This window comes from Vitis vinifera, chromosome 18, assembly GCF_030704535.1.
Source record: "Vitis vinifera cultivar Pinot Noir 40024 chromosome 18, ASM3070453v1".
Lineage (NCBI taxonomy): Eukaryota > Viridiplantae > Streptophyta > Magnoliopsida > Vitales > Vitaceae > Vitis > Vitis vinifera.
The window spans coordinates 16,558,470-16,563,685 of NC_081822.1; the positions used below are offsets into that span (position 1 = coordinate 16,558,470).

Genomic DNA, 5,216 nt, shown 5'->3' on the forward strand with positions numbered 1-5,216 from the left:
CACAAATTCATAATGCCCATACCTTGTACGAAATGCAGTCTTTGGAATATCTGTTTCTCGTACCCTCAACTGATGATAACCAGATCTTAAATCAATCTTTGAAAAATAGCAAGCCCCACATAGCTGATCAAATAAGTCATCAATCCGAGGTAGCGGATATTTGTTTTTCACTGTAACTCTGTTCAATTTTCTGTAATCCACACATAACCGCAAGGATCCATCCTTCTTCTTTACAAACAATACTGGAGCACCCCAAGGCGAGGTACTAGGCCGAATAAACCCTTTAGTTTGCAACTCCTGCAACTGAATGTTCAATTCCTTAAGTTCAACTGGAGCCATCCTATATGGAGCTATTGATATTGGATCTATACCTGGATACAATTCAATAGAAAAATCCATCTCTCTGTGTGGAGGTAAATATGGCAATTCTTTAGGAAAAACATCAGCAAATTCACAAACCATTGGAATACAATCTATAGTTGTCATCTTTTTGCCTTCTCCCTTCAGATTAAAAAGAAAGTAGTGTCTGCCATCCTTTCTTGACCACTTGTCATCCAGGTTTCGAATTAGAGGAATAAATGTAAGCCTTCTATCACCATAGAAACTCATATATGAACCAGAAGAGGTTTGGAATGTTACTTTCTTCAAATAACAATCTAACACAGCATGATGTCGGGTAAGCCAATCCATCCCCACAATTACATCAAACGATGAAATATCAAGAAGAACCAGATCCATTGTAACTTCAAGACCCCCAATATAAAGTACACAAGCATGACATACCCACTTGGTTTCCACCTTACCACCCATAGGAGTCTCAACACATAATGAACAATGTAGGGGAACAAATTCTATGTCTAGCATGGAGGCAAATGATGCAGAAATAAAAGAGTGGGTAGCTCCTGGATCAAATAAAACATGTGCCCAAGTGCTAAAACATAAGAGCATACCTTCCACCAAGGCATTTGACTCTGCATTTTGTGACCCTATTGCATAAAATCTCCCTTGTTGTGCTTGCTCTGGCTTCCCTCCAGGCTTCCCTTGTCTAAAGTTTCCTTCCCCTTGAGGTTGCCTTCCTTGAATTCGTGGGTTCATTTGCTGAAACTGTCGTTGAGATGGCTGGAATGCAAGTCGTTGAAATTTTGGGCACTCTCTCCTCAGATGTCCCACCTCACCACATTCATAACATCTCCTTGGTCCCTTAGCTGAATCTGTAGCCCCACTATACTGCTCTTGTTTTCTGGGTTGTTGTTGGGGATGAGTCATTTTCAGGCACTTGAAATCATGTTCTCGTTTTTCTGAACCACCAAACCTAGAATTTTTGCTTCTCAACCTTTGAGCTTCCTCCATTTCCCTTTCTATAACAAGAGCCCTTGCCACAATCTCACTGTAAGTACGAAGCATGAAAGGAGCAACCTGTGCTCTAATGTTCAATCTCAACCCCTCTTGGAATTGTTCAGCTCGCATTTGTTCATCTGCAACCACATTTGGAGCATATCTAGATAGTTGTGTAAATTTTGCTGCATATTCAGTCACTGTCATGTTCCTTTGAACCAAGTGTATAAATTCAGCTCTCTTCTGTCTTCTAACGGCCTCTGGAAAGTAAATAGATAAAAGCAGCTCCTCAAATTGCATCCAAACCATTTTAGTTACATCCTGAGTAGTCTTGATCATATCCCACCAGTTGTCTGCTTCATCCCTCAACATGAAGGAAGCTAAAGAAACTCTCCTTTCCTCAGGCACTGCCATTACATATAGTATTTTCTTTATTTCTTTCATCCAATTCTCAGCTTCAAGAAAATTAGGGCCACCCCGAAAGCTTGGAGGATTCAATGCTTTAAATTCCCGAATCAAGCTCACATTCTGGCATTCTGAACCAGCAACTGGATGTATTACAGGTCTTCCCTCATTTACATCACCATGAGATATTGGAGATGATCTAGTTGTCCGTTTAGGCCTTGTGGTTAATCTGTCCCTTCCTCTAGGCATTTTCTCTTAGAAAGGTATACAAGGATTATTATTATCAATACATCACCTTATAAGGGTTATTCATAAAATCAAGCACCCTTAACCAATACAATCAAACCACTTATGTCACATACAAACATTTGCAAAATAAACATGATAACAACAATATCATAGTAATGGATTCTCAATGATCAAGCACTCAAACAGGCAACATGATCATAATTATTATAGCTCGGCATATTCAATACAACAAGGAATGTCATCAACACAAGAAAAACACAAACCTAACATCCATCCATTAACCTTTCACTTAATATCAATATATCATACACAATAAAACAATGTCACAATAATAATGACTCCAACACACCTATTGGGCTCCCCACCTATTGTCCACAATAGGGATCTAATCCCTTATGCTCTGATACCAAGCTGTCACACCCCAATTTTTTTTTTTCTTATTATTATTATTATTTGTTCTTCAACTAAACAATTGATACTCAAATACAGTATAAGTGCTCTCAAAAACTTAAATGTTGAGTTCCTACTTGAATTTGTTCAAAAAGAGGATATGGAAAACCTGTTATAAGGAGTACATCCTGTATTAAACATTGTGACTATTAAGTTAACAAAATATGTTTTGTTGCACAAAAGAAACTTGTACAACATTCATTTACATATACCAAACCCCATTGTTTACTACGGGTAGCCCATACTACAAGTGTATCTAACAAATATATACATTACATCATTCCAACAAAAGGTGTAGTCTTGATACAAAAGGCATGGCCTCAAAAGACTTTCAATATGAGCAAACAGCATCCAATCACAGTAAAGCATTGCTCAAGCATTCTTTCCTGCATAGGTCTTCTGACCTGCATCTATAGGTGGAAGGAATAGGGTGAGTTCACAACTCAGTAGGAAAGTTTATAACCATCCTAAGTATACCCTTAAAAACCTTGAATTAAACGTTTAATAACATGCATGATAAACATTTCATAACAATTAACAAATGTGTAATCATGTCAAACATGTATGCATGTGTTTGTTGGTTTCATCATTGCTTTTCCCCATCCATCCTTTCACAACTGATAATTTGCTGACTCCCAACAATCTACACAGCAGATATCAATGCTCCACAAGATACTCGATCAATATAATAATGACTATTCTGGGACATCACCCAAGGGCAAGTCATACCCCGTGTCTTTTGGGACTCATACCCAAGGGCAGGACCAACCCCGTGTCTTTAGGGACTAAAACCCAGGGGCAGGACCAACCCCATACACCCACATCGGAGTGTCTTCCTCGAGGGCTTTAGGGACTTTCACCCAAGGACCCACGGTCCCACATAAACAATATATCAAATGATAAGGCCTGTAGCATCACATAAGCACTTCGCCACCAATAAATTCTCTGAATATGATCTGTGATAATTCCATATCCTACTTGCAATGCAATCACACCATAAACCATTTCGACAACACAAAACCACGAATCTTCATTCCAATATACGTTCCAACATCATGGTAACATTTCAATGCAATAAACCGAGATGCAATGACACTTTAAAAGATTTGATGAAATCATAGAAATAACATAAAATTCCAACAAATAATTCAAGGAAAGAAATCAGATACACCATAGAATAGCATAAAATTCCCTACCTTACACCGACTTCCTTTTTGTGTTTCTTCTAAGTAGGCGATCTTTGCCTATTACGAGGAACTAAATTAAACAACATAATTTAGGTTTCCTAACCATGAAAATTTATATAGTTTATTGTTGTAAATTTTTAATTCTCACGTTCTCTAATCTATATCCTACATGTTTACAGATCAAATTAGAATTGAATTAAACAATATTTGCAATGCATATTAATTTCCCTAATTAATTACCAAACACTAATTCTTTTGATTCTCTTAAAGCCTAACCTATTAACAAATCCCAAGTGTCCAAATAACCCAATTCATCACATGTTTACTAATCTATTTTTCAATCAAACCAAATTAAACAAAGATTTATGCTGATCTTACCATTAATAAAATACTTAACTGAAAATACTTTAATCTTTAATTAATTGTGATTTTTAACTAAAACAAGTTTATAGCTAATTATACTCAACTTTTACACAATTTTTACCATTAATTCTATTCAACATGCCATTAGGAACCAAAATAAACGAAAATTACAAAATTAAACACTTGCTTACCTCAAATCTACACTTTCTCTCTCTAGTTTCTCTCTCTAACCCAAGTTGCTGCAGGTGAAATGGAGCAAAACGAGCTGCAGCCCCCCTTATAAAGGGTCTCCAAGCACCCAAGCATGAGGTGGCAGCCCACATGGCTGCCACCAATCCACCCAAGTAGGAGGTGGCATTCCACTAACCTTAATTTTCAAATATTGCACTTTAGTCCTTCAAGTTATAAAAAAATAAAACCCATAATTGCCCATTAGTCCTTTAGGTTTTCATAACCCTAATTAGTCCCTAAGAACCTAATAAGCATGCTTAGGTCATTAACTAATCCCACTTAACCTTAATCAAAGTTTAATTCATAATTAAACATGATTAGCACTAAACTAGTTTTAACATCTAATTAAGCAAGCTTAAAGTTAAGTACTAAAATAGTCATTAGTACTAGGTGTTACAATTAAAATATTAAGGTTTTAAATTTCCCCGAGGGGGTGGGGTTAGGGGAAGGGGGAGAAATTTGTACCGTGTTAGTACTAGGTTAGTCTTGTTTTAGAAGCCTTTCACTGGCTACACAAATTCTCTAAAGTCCATGATTAAGGCCCAATTGTACACATCCTGAAGATCACACCACCAAACTCCACCCTCACACCCCCCACCACCAATCAACCCACAAACACCTTAAGTTTGTTTTTTTATGAGGGTTTTTTTTTTTTTTTTTGTTTTTTATAAGTTGTTTGTCTTGGGAAGCTGAAAATTTTCCCTAAATAGTCTTCTCTCTTAACTCCTATTTTCTTCTCTACTTCTTTATTTCTCTTGTTATTCAAGTACTTCTCAATTAAACCTATTCTCCTTGCTTTTACAGAAGATGCCATCTTCCTAAACTGCAAGATAGCCTTAACCTCAATGCTCCAAACACTGTCCAGTTTCATCCATATTGTTTATATATTATAATTACATATTATTGTCAGCTTTGTTATAAACCTATAGAACCTCTTCAGAAGACTACATTGCCAAATCAACATTGCTATCAATTGCATAACACCAAGAAATTTTG

General features: G+C 36.6%; 1 long non-coding RNA gene across 1 annotated transcript; it reads right to left on the minus strand.

The window, feature by feature from the left end:
* Window positions 1-2,484: 2,484 nt before the first annotated feature.
* On the minus strand, window positions 2,485-4,594 carry LOC132253263 (uncharacterized). Its single transcript, XR_009465110.1, has 2 exons — window positions 4,181-4,594; window positions 2,485-3,696 (listed from the first exon to the last, which is right to left on the minus strand). It is a non-coding gene; the product is annotated as an uncharacterized LOC132253263 (long non-coding RNA).
* Window positions 4,595-5,216: the final 622 nt, after the last annotated feature.